This window comes from Mus caroli, chromosome 1, assembly GCF_900094665.2.
Source record: "Mus caroli chromosome 1, CAROLI_EIJ_v1.1, whole genome shotgun sequence".
NCBI lineage: Eukaryota > Metazoa > Chordata > Mammalia > Rodentia > Muridae > Mus > Mus caroli.
The window spans coordinates 71976837-71989336 of record NC_034570.1 but is presented as its reverse complement, the minus strand read 5'-3'; positions in this window follow the sequence as shown (position 1 = coordinate 71989336).

The window sequence follows — 12500 nt, the reverse complement described above, 5'->3', positions numbered from 1 at the left end:
CCTTGAGGTGAACCCAGAACTCAAATTTTAAAAAAGGTGGTGTAAGACTCTGATGAGCCTTAGCTACGGGGGACCCTCCCTCTGAGTGAACCACGGGTAGGTGGGGATCAATCAAAAGCAAGAGGAATTTATTGCTCCATCATGCTGGGGTTGTACTGCACCTGAAGGAGAGGCTGTGACCCTGTGCAGCCTGTTTGGCCAGTTTTTATACAGTTTTCCGTGGTAGAATAGAGCAGTCTACTAGGCACAAAGTGACTGGCAGAACAGTGTGACTTTTAAACTGATTGGTCCTTAGGGAATGAGGTCTGGGGGATGGGGGGGATGTGCTCTGGGACTTCCCTTATCTGCAGGTGGTCCCCTGTGGTCTTCTAATTAGCTTCTCCCTTCCAGAGGAGAGAGGTGCCTGGTAGAATTTTCCAAAGGTCCTGAGCTGACCTCTTTGGTGGCACACACTTGCAATCCCAGAGCTGGGGAGAGAGACAGAGACAGAAGCATCCCAGGGTCCAAATCAGAATCAATCTCTCTCTCTCTCTCTCTCAGGGGATGAGATTTTGTTGTTGTTGTTGTTCACTCTCTTCTCAATGCTGGAATTTGGTGTGGCTTGAACTCATGAAGGCCGAGGCTGAGAGTGGCATTGATGTTGAAAAGGATAAAAACCTCATGAAAAGGTTATGCCCCACAAGACAAGCTGTAGAAAAGGAGCTGTAGGAAGAGAATTCCTGGGAGAGAGATGACCCCATTTCTGAAGGGAGCACCCATTTCTGAAGGGAGCACTCGCTTCTGAGCAAGTGTCATCTGCAAAGTTTACTTAACAAGGATCCAGAGACCCTAGCAGCCGTCAAAGGCTTCCTAAAGAGATCAAACGTTTTTGAAAATGATTTCTGATGCAGGAGCACTGAGTCTCTTTAATGTTAGGGATAGATGCTGCTCCGGGAAGGGGAGATTCTGTTTTTTACCTTTCCCCATCCACAAAGACTAAGGTCTTTGATGTCTGAAGAACAGGTGTCACCTGCTGTGCTCTGGGGCAGCAGGGGAGGCTGCCTATGGCCTGAGTGATGGTTTTACAAGATCAGCTCAATGCCCTCTAGCTGAGTGTGTTTACTTCACTGCCCAAGGTGATGACCCAATAGGGGAGGCTGAGGGCTACCACCTGGGAGGACTCAAACTCCCTGGGATCCTGCTGATTTTTCCCAGTTTGGCTCTTTGCCCCCAGTGCCCTGCAGAAGTGTCACTCAGTATATGTGTTATATGTGTTGAGTAAGGAACAAACAAATAGGCAGCGTGGGGACTCTTCTGAGGGTTTTAGTTCATGAACTTCAATGACCTTTTGAGGGAGTCTTGGTTTCACAGTGCCAGCATCTGGGTTGTGAATGCAGAAAATGAGTCCCTCTCCCTTCTGGGCAAAGGATGCAAAGCATGCTCCTTCATGAATGCTTTAGCAAGCAAACCTCGGGCTTCCTGCTGTGGTTCTAGGAAACTCCTTGGGCTATTTACTTATCCAGCCAGGCCTATACCGTCACTGTCATTTCATACATAGTGGATAAGCATTTCAGAAGCCGTTGGTGGTCGTGGGGGCACACACCTTTAATCTCAGCACTTGAGAGGTTGAGGCAGGTGATCTCTACAAGTTCCAAGGCTAACTGGGTCTATGTGGTGAGTTCCAGGACAGCCCGTGCTGCTCAGTGAGATTCTGTCTCAAAAAAAAAAAAAGTCCTCACCTTCCCCACTGAGGTACTTAGAGGCCAAGAAGGACTTTGTTCAGGAAGGGCAAGGCTCTCTGGACACTGGTCTGAGACAATGTATTATCATACTGTCAAGGAGTACCGGGAATATATCTGTTATGCAGAACCTAGGACATACACAGACACACACACACAGACACACACGCACATACACTTTAGTGTATATCAAAGACCAAGTATGGTTTTTCAAGCCTGTCATCCTAGCATTTGGGAGACAAGTTTAAGACCAGCTTGAACTAAACTGTGTTCAAGGCCAGTGAGTCCAGGCTACATAGAGAATCTGTTTTAAAGGGAAGGGGACAATTAAAAAGGTGTTTTTGTGTCCAGCAGTGGTGACACATACCTTTAATTCCAGCACCTGAGAGGTAGAAGCAGGAGAATCTCTGTGAGTTCAAGGCCAGCCTGGTCTACAGAGTAAGTTCTAGGACACAGAGAAACCCTGTCTCAAAAAACAAATCAAAAATGTCTTTTTTTTTTTTGTCAGAGTTGTAAGTAGCCTTTGGGTTTATGTTCAGAACAAAATTCCACTTGAGTTAAGATATTTGTTCCAGGAAGAATTCGTATAAAAGGACAGGACCAAAGACTACTACAGACATGTACATGGACATGCACATAGAGATGTACGAAGCAGAGGAGGATGGGTGTAGCTAGAGTTTGAATATGAAACCACATTCACTAACCACAGGGATTCTCCTTCCCTATGGCTAGGGATGCAGCTTGCTCCTCACAGCCCAGGAGACAAGGGTGCTACAAAACCCTACATGAGAAAAATGATGTTGCCCAGTGTGTGTGCACACACGGTCCATCAGAGGGAGGAAGAAAAATGGAGAAGATGAAAATAAGAACACATGAAAGAAAGAACGAGATGTGCTGAGAAGAAGAAGAAGAAGAAAGTTTCCTGGGGAAGAAAACAACAACAACAACAAAAAGAAAGAAAGAAAGAAAGGAAGGAAGGAAGGAAGGAAGGAAGGAAGCAAGGAAGGAAGGAAGGAAGGAAGAAAGGAAGAAAGAAAGTTTTAGCAGCTTGGGAAAGGGGTGAGTGTGCTGACCTGAAAGGAGAGTTCCCAGAAAGAACTATATTTATTGTTTTAGTGCTTTGTGATAAAAAATGGGGCTGAAACCTGAGCTTCAAGATAGGATTAGATAAAAAGCAACAAAGGACTATGTACAATCAGAAGCACAAAGAGGGAGCAGCGAGAACCACATAGGTCAAGTTCAAACACAAAGAACCCTAGAGCCTCAGGTGTAAGAACCTGGACACAGAATCCCTGAAGACAGTGTCTGATGCAAGTGTGCATGGACAACGATGCCATGCCTGGGTCTGCGTCAGCTCTAGGAGGAGTCTGAGCTTAGACTGACCTTGATACCCAGCCAGCATCTCTCAGGACAGGCACTGTAATTGTAGGGGAAAATATTTTAAAAAGATTCACTGAGGCAGAGAAAAATACAGGGACCTCTCGTAGACAGGCCCTGGCAAAGAACATCAGTGTACCGGAACATCAGTGCATCAGAGTCAAAGGCATGTTTTCTTCTCTCTGGTCCTGCATTGGCTAGCTGTGTGGGTCTTGCTCTGTCCCAGTTCCCCCTCTTTGCCCTTTCTCAGCCAGCAGGCACTACAGCAGTCAGTGTGCTTGTTTCTAGCCAGAATTCACTCAGTGTGGAGAAACAAATTTTGTTTTGTGTCGTATCATCCTGGAAGTAATAACACTCGTCTCAGGGAGTTTTATCAAACTACACATGAACGTGATCCTTCATGCAGGTCCTTCTAGTGCTCAGTGGGAGTAGAAGATTTCTGAGAGTTTGAGGCTTTGGGCTACATAATGAGTTCAAGTCTAACCTGTACTACACAGCCTCGTCTTAGAAAAATAAACTACAGAAAGAAACATCGCACAAAAAAGTACCATGTGCACTGTCTAACACACAGTAGGCACTTAAACCAATAGCTGCTTTTATTACTACTTTTTAAAAAATAGTAGTTTTTTTTTAAAAAATGCAGACCATCATGCATACAACTCCCTGACGAATCCCTGGTGACAGGTTTGACTATTATTTCAGGAGGTATTGGGGATGAAATGAGGTCATAGGTCTAATCAGAGAGCCGTGTCCTTATTGAATGAAAGAATCACTGGAAATTGCTTTCTAAATACTTATGCTTATTCCCATAGGCTAGTGCAGCTCTCTGCTCAGGTCAGAGAAGCATCCCTATGCAATGGGCGACGGCTAATGCGGAGACTCTTAAGTGGTCAACTTGTTGAGAAGAAGCGATTTATGTATTTATGTATGTATGTATGTGTGTATGTATTTATTTATTTATTTATTTAGAGTGCTCAAGTCTGAGCCAGACATCTCCATCACCTCCTCCGAGGCTCGGATAATACGGCAGAAGAGTCGAACCAAATAACGTAAGAGCCAGAGAAAGGGAAGAAGTGCTGTCTTCTGGATATAACATGACTGGGGCATTGGTGAAACCAAAGATGCAGCGGCCACCTGCAGGAGACCTGTGAAGGACAGGGAGCAGCAGTGGATGGGGAGGGGCTTATAAAGTCCCACCTTTCCCTGAGGAGCTATTGGCAGTTAAGGGTTGTTGGGGGGAAGAGTGGAGGACATATTCCTCATGGTATAGCCACTGAGCACTGATATGTTTCCCTTGCTCAAGTAACTAACCTTCCATAGGTGCTCCTGCAGGCAACGCTAATAATGCAGCAGCCACATTAAACAAACAAACAACCCCCCATGCTGGTACAGGAGGATGTGCTGTGCTGGGAATAAGAAGTGGTATGTGATAGGAGGAAGGGAGGGAGGGAGGGAGGGAGGGAGGGATGAGGAATTTCACCATTTTATTAAAATCAGTATCAATATGGCTTACTGGTTAGATCCCTGAACGGCAGACATATAAGGAAATCTACAGATGGATAATGAAGATAGCAAACCTCTGCCTTCTTCCTAACTTGAGACAAAGGTCTGGCAGGTGTTTTCTACCACCAGTAGATTCCCACTCCTCCCTGATAGCTAACTGGTCCAGACTGGTCAGGTATGTTCCCGAGGCCTGGCAGGGATGTGTGTACCCAAAGTTGTGCTCCTCTCTGCTTCCCTTTCCTCATCTAATTCTAAATTAGGGAAAGGGGACCCCACTCCAGCCCACCAGCCACCCTTCAAAGGACCCAGCCAACTTCCCAGAAGAGCTTCTGCTTCTTATGTCCCCGCTTCTGCTGTTTAGGGCACAGGTTTTCCTCTCCATCTCTCTCAGTGTCTTTCTGTCTCCTTTTCTTTCTTTGTCGTGTTGTCTCTGTGCCCCCCCCCCCATTTCTTCACTTTGAATAAAAGTAATTCTTTGATCAGAAGAGAAGAACAAACTGGATCCAGACTCCTAGCTGGCAATATGAAGATGATAAGAGAAGGTAATAAGGAAGATGATGAAAGTTGATATATACACATGTATGTACGAAATTATGAAATAACAACTATAGAAGGAGAGACATGAAGTCAGACATGGTAACACATACCTGGAATCCTGTCACCCTGGCATGGTGTGTGGGTTTGCCCACTGCCGACTCAATTACTATCTGGCTTTTAGTCTAATCTGTAAGGTGCTTGTTAGAGCTGTTTGATATCTTTTGGGAAAGGGGCAAGTTTCCCCTCTGGCTGGTGCCCTTTCCTTCTCCTGGCAAGAGCTAGCATGAGATTCCTGGGGAAATTCTCATTTCAGGAAGTCAGTCCACTGTTTCAACAGTCTGACAGTCAGTGCAGGAAATCAAGAGACATCAGATCCCCTAGAACTCGAGAAACAACAACAACAACAACAACAACAAACGATTAAAAACTGAACCATGTGGGCTGAGAACCAAACCCAGGACCTCTGCAAGAACAGCAAGGGCTCTTAACCACTGAGCCACCTCGCCAGCCCTGATACAAAGGTCTCTTTAGAATATCTTCATTCCTACCATGCTGGTTACATCTGTCGGATCATGACTTCCAAACCAGCCTGGGCCCATAGTAAAACCCTGTCCCAGAGACAAGGAAGGAAATAAGCAGCGCTCAGGAAGCAGAGGCAGGAGGATCAATTGAAATTTGAGGTCAGCCTTGGCTACCTTGTCTTGAAAACCAAATGATGAAATAAATCACTACCAAAAACAGACAAGAAGAAAAGCACTATCAGGTAATTCCTTCCCTGATTCCTAATCTGGTAGAGGCCGTGGTTATGTGAGGACACAGGAGAAGGTGGTCGTGTGTAAGCCAGCAGTGGAGAGTCATCCTAATCTTAGACTTCTCTAAAGTCTAGGCCTAGGAGGAAAGAAATCTGCTGGTTAAGTCAGCAAGTCTAGCACTGTCACGGTAGTTCAGCTCGAAAAGACGGGCAATGGGACTGATGACCTGAATTTGATCCCTGGGACCTATGTGATGGAAAGAAAGAACAAGTCCTCCCAGCTGTCATCTGACCTCCACATTCCTGCATGGCACGCCCGGTTCTCAGGCACACACAAACACGGGAGCAAAATTAACAGATAAATGTCATTTTTTAAAAAAAATCATACCACATAGTCTACAGTGCTTCCTTAGCTGAGGTGACAGAGACTGGGATGTTTACATTTGTAGCATAGAGTCGGAGCCCCCAAAACAACCAACTTGTGCCCCACAGTTTAGATCTGGGCCTAACACAGGCAAGCGTGAGCTGTCTTCAGACCTGTGGCCACAGACCCAGCGAGCCTCTCTGTAGTGGAAGTTATGTGAATCTTAGCCTAGGACCGTCATGGCGTTATATGAGCCACATGATCTTCCCTTCCCCTGAGGAACAGCAGGTCTCGCTTTCTCGAAATTACAAATGCTGCCATTTTTGTGAGACTCAAGCTGACATGTCAGGAAACACTTGTATAAAAGCCATCTAAAAATACACACCAACTTGTCATAGTTACTGTCTTTAGGAGGAGTTGGAGAGAGGATAGGATTAGTTTTCAATAATTCAACTACTTTATGGTTTTAAAAAACCCAACTAGACGCTGTACCAGAAAGAAGTCCTACTTTCTGGTTATTTCTTATTGGTCTGAGCTTGACTCCCAGCCGGGTCCAGAAATCCCATCTTCCTGAAGAAGGAGGAGGAGGAGTTAATTTTGGAAATAAAGATTAAGAGTATTTAAAAAAGAAAAACAAGTGACACAACAGTTTCTACCAAATGTGGGTATCTTTTAGGAAGAGGGATAAGTTTAGAAAGAGGGGAGCAGCTGCCTGGATGAGCCTCAGATGATCTGTTTTCCTGCCACTCCAAAAAAGAAAAAAACCCACCCCAGCCTGGGGACCCTTCACCATCTTCACTGTCTTGACACATTCTGTGCCAGAGTTCATTCCTTTCCAGTGTTTGCCTGTCTCCAGGGAGCCCTGAGCTGCACCAGTATAGCCTCGATCTACAGCTCCAGGCTGAGGCTGAGGAGTGACTGTAACCAACCAGAAAACCCCCTCAGTGAAAGCTAAGGTCCCTCTGGAGAGAACCTTGTTCTGTGGAGAAGGAGCAAGGGCTTCAAAACTCTTTTTTAGCACATATTAATTTATATAGCACAATGGCTTTCCTTCTGACATTTTCATACATGTACTTAATGTATGAGCTGTTATCTCTCTTACCCTTTCATGTGCCACTCACTCTTGCTGACCCTGGCCTCCTAGTTAGCCCTTGTGTGCTTGCATGCGTAAGTGTGTGTGTGTGTGTGTGTGTGTGTGTGTGTATGTGTGTGTGTGAGTGCATGTGATGATTTTCATTAGGACCGCTTAGATAAAACATGGACAAGAGTTTGCCTACAAGAACTATGGCACTTCACCAGTGGCTACACCGCTGAAGAAAATGTCTCCATCCCTCATCCACCTTTGACTGTGTGTAGAAATTTTCATGAGTCCCTCCTCAGAAATTCTTCAGGCATCAATACACAGTTTGACCTTAAGCTTAACATTTGTCAGGAACCGCCTGAGATGGATTAAGTGAGTCAGAAAGGAAGCTGTGAGCATTAGGAGATTGTGCCTAATTGCTGAGATTGCTGAGGAGTTGGAGAAGCTTTTCCTCTGGTGCCAAATAGAAATGGCCCAGTGAGGGGCACACAGAGGCCAGGCCGCATGTTCCTGGCCAAAGGCAGGGGGTTGGTTCTTTGCAGCTCAACTTGAATGAGGCAGCTGGCTAAGACACTAATGAGGAGAAAGGCCCCTGCCTGAACAAAGACAAAGGGTGGCCCTAATCAAGGACCCGATGTGTTTGACCGTTTCTGTCCAAAGAATGTTCCTGTTTAGAAAAATGCATGAGAAAGTTCTACATCTCTGCTTTTTAATCTAACACATAAAATAAACCCGTGGACCGGAACATGGGAACAAACACACTCAAGAATCGGTTGTAGCAGTCAGGCTCTGACACTAATGGCAGATGCTTCCATTTTGTATTTATTTAAGTGATTACTGGGTGTCTGCTTGTTTGTTGTTGTTCTTGGGGGGGGGTTGGGGAGGCTGTTGTGATTTTTTTTTTTAACAGAGTTTCGTATCACCCAGGCTGGTCTGGGAGATTCATACCCCCTTGTCTCTATCTCCTGAGTGTTGGGATTACATGCGTGTACCACCATATCCAACCTCTAAAACTACTTTTTTATTATAAAATATATTTTGTAAATGATTTGAACATGTTCAAGAAAAGACAGCTTTTTGTTTGTTTGTTTGCTTGCTTGCTTGCTTGTATGCTTGCTTCTATGTTTGCTTGCTTGTTTGCTTGCTTCTATGTTTGCTTGCTTGTATGCTTGCTTGTTTACTTGCTTGCTTTCTAAGTTGTTTGTTTCTCCTTCTGCCAAGGCCAGACTTGGAGAAGCTGCGGGCAGTACAGTCTACACAGCTATTTTGACAAAGACCCATACATAGAATGATACTCATACAATGGCTGTTTATTTCTTTCAGTGTTGGAAATAGAAGTCCAATATCAAGATTTGGGCAGGTTTGGTTTCTGCTGAGGCCTGCCACCTTAATTTACAGTTGGCTGCCTTCCCAATGTGTCCTTACATGATCTTTCCTCTGCAGATACATCCCAAATGTCTCTGTAGGTCTGAATTTCTTCTTATAAGGGTACTGTCAGAATGGGTAGGAACCCATCCTACACACTGCATTTTAACTCAATTACCTCTTTCAAGATATTCTCTTAGCTGGGCAGTGGTAGTGCCACGCCTTTCATCCCAACACTTGGGAGACAGAGGTAGGTGGATTTCTGAGTTTAAGGCCAGCCTGGTCTACAGAATGAGTTCCAGGACAGCCAGGGCTACACAGAGAAACCCTGTTTCAAAAAAACAAAACAAACAAAAAAACCAACCAACAAAAACAAAAAACAAAACCCAAAACAAAAAAACATGAATAAAGCAATGTAAAGGGTTTATTTTAGCTTACAGTTCCTAGGGATATGGTCCATCCTGGCAGGGAAAGGTATGGATGCTTGTGCTCAGCTGGCTTCCTCCTCTTTATTTGGTACAGGACCCAGCCCACCGGATGGTACCATCTACATTAAGAATCAGTCTTCCCACCTCAATAACCTAATGGAGATAATCTCTCATGGACCTGGCTCAAGATTTGTTTCTATGGTAATTCTAAGTCCCATCAAGTTGACAATCAAGATGGACCATCACAGTGGCATTGTATTTGAATGCTACTGAGGCACCTCATCTTGTTCTCTTTTGGACTTAGCTCCCTCCTGGCTCCTCAACTGGCCTCGGCAGCTCTCTGATATCAGCACTGAGTCTCTTAACCTTTTCCTCTTTTGAAGGTAGCTTTGTGGTAGTCTTACACCAATGTTGTGGGTTGCTCTAATGCTGTTTGTATTCTGATGATAATTCTGCTTCCTCAAGAGGAGTTGCCTCTGATGAGCAGTGGATCAAGTATTCAGGTAATCTCAAGTGAGCCTTCTCCCCATTCTAACTGGTCAATAAAAGCTAAAGCCTGTGATTGGGCAGTGGAAGGGAAAGGTGGGACGAGAGGTTTGGGAGAGTGAGGGAGGAGAAGGAGGGGGAGGAGGAGGAAAAGGAGGAGAGAGGACAGAAGAAGAGGAGGAAGCCATGATGGAGCAGAATCGTGTGGCCAGGAGAAACCACAAGTAGCAAAGAGTCTTATAATTGGGGAAATAGTTAGTATAGCACTACATTTGCCCAGTCTAGGTACATAGCTTATACATGTAATAACTAGATTGTGTGGTTTTCATACAGGCTTATTGGGGTTGGAAATTACCTCAACACACAGATGGTTCTACAAACCCTTGTTCCTGGGGCTTTGCCTGAGGGTTTCTGGCCTGTCATTGCAGTATTATGTGCTGACAAAGCTATACAAAAGCAAGGCATCTGATGAGTGTGTGGTGATGGTGGTGCGCTCCTCCAGCCAAATCACTGGGGCTGAGTCTCAGAGCAGTGGCCACAGAGCTCCTTCTGGCTTGGGGACCCACTCTGTTTCCCCAGAACAAGCTCCTCAGAAGTCTTCATGTGGCATGATTGCTCCCTCCCTGGTGGTGGTCATGGAGGAGGGTGGAATGCTGGCTTAAATGAAATCTCCCAGCACTGTCTTCACAGCCCGATAAAAGAGGTATGGATGGGAAGTAGCGCTTGCATAATTATAAAAAGTGCAATGTGAAACTCACTCTTGGGCTGGAGCTTGTAGTTCAAGGGTAAAACTCTGACTAACTCAAGGTACCATGCATAGTACTGAAAAACAAACTGAGAAACCTCATCCCCAATTACAGTCAGCTCTCCTCACACTGACATCACTGTGGTTTTCTAGATTCCTCTTGAACTGTCAGCAAAAGGTAAGAGGCTTAGGCAATGCACATCTGCGAGGGAGGGATTAGTATTCTTAGTTCACTGCCATCTACAAAGCAGGAGCTTCAAAGAATACTTGGTGATTCTGTATAGGGAGTTTTAAATATATTAACTTGGATTATGAGTTAAAATATCTCAGGAGTTAAGGCTTTACTTTGTATTCTACTTCCCTTGACTAATGAGAGATGTGTTTGTTTTGAAATAACAGAATATCCTAGTGCGGTGACACAAACAAATTGGGCTCTGGTTTTCTGCCACAGGAAGGAGTGTGAGGGAAGAGGCTGTTGGTTATGTGAAGCCACCACTCGTTGATGTCAGCATGGTCTCTCTTTGCTTTTCCCTCCCTCTGTGAAGATGTCTTCTTCACCCCTTAGCATCACATCTTCATTTTTGGCCAAATAAAGGGGACAGTAGCCTCTTATTCCTTTAGTCTCTGCTGTCGAAAAACAGTACTCACCCAATTGGCCCAGCAGAGAACTTCCCTGGGATCTGAGGTTCTCACTGGGTCATCTGTTCACCACTGAGTAAAACGGAGGTGTGGAAAGACAGAAAGAAGGGGATGAATAGTAAGTAGGCCATTGCCAGGGACAGCCAGATTTCTTCAGTCAGGGGCATTCATACTAGCTGAAAACTCTTCAGGGCAGAGGAACAGCTTGTTCCATGTCTGGCAGCTCTAGAAAGATGTTTTTGTTTGGACCCAGATTCAGTCCCCCTTCGGACTGGTCCCTGTGGCTACCGACTGTGCCATGTGGCAACTTTGCACATGAACTTGTTTACTTCTTGCTAAGAGATGTACAAATATTTGAAGATACCCACCACAGCTCCTATGACTCTTCTCTCAAACATAGGAAGCATTCCCCAGTTGGGCCCGTGTGTGATGTGATGTCCAGTATTCTCCCCTTTTGATTTACTCCTGGATATTTGTTGCATGATGTGCCTATTAGACTTCAGTGCCCCAGATAACACTTCTGGTCAACAGGTATGAAACAAAGCCAGAGGCAAAGCCAGAGAAGCCAGATGCTGATTAACATTGTTCTGGGAGGATTTTGACTTCTTAGACGAGTTTGCATTTTATGCATCTGATACAGGCGATCTGGCTTCTAGAGGCAATAAGTCTTTTCTACATCCTTATCATTCTCTACTTACATACCTGATATAGGTACTTCACTGCAGAAATTTATTGGATACATGCACACACACACACACATAAAACATGTATGTATGTAAGTATGTATGTATAGATGTATGTAAGTGTGTATGTATTATGTATGTATGTGTCTTAATCAGGGTTTCTATTCCTACACAAACATCATGACTGGGCTGGAGAGATGACTCAGTGGCTAAAAGCACTGACTGCTCTTCCATAGGTTCTGAGTTCAATTCCCAGCAACCACATGGTGGCTCACAACCATCTGTAATGGAATCCAATGCCCTCTTCTGGTCCGTCTGAAGAGAGAGGCAGTGTGCTTACATATATACAATAAATAAATAAATCTTAAACATCATGACCAAGAAGCAAGTTGGGGAGGAAACTTGCTTTATTCAACTTACACTTCCACATTGTTATTCATCACTAAAGGAATTCAGGACTGGAACCCAAGCAGGTCAGGAAGCAGGAGCTGATGCAGAGGCCATGGAGGGATGTTACTTACTGGCTTGCTTCCCCTGGCTTACTCAGCTTGTTTCCTTATAGAACCCAGGACCACCAGCCCAGGGATGGGCCCATAATGAGCCCTCCCACCCTTGATCACTAATTGAAAAAATACCTTACTGTTGGATCTCATGGAGGCATTTCCTAAAGGGAGGCTCCTTTCTCTGTAATAACTCCAGCTTGTGTCAAGTGGACACACAAACCAGCCAGTACAGTATGTACTCTGAGGCAGGATGTCCACAATGCTCTGGCTAGAAGAGTTTCTCTCTTCTTTGCCTCCCAAGTTCTGAGATTTAAAGGTAT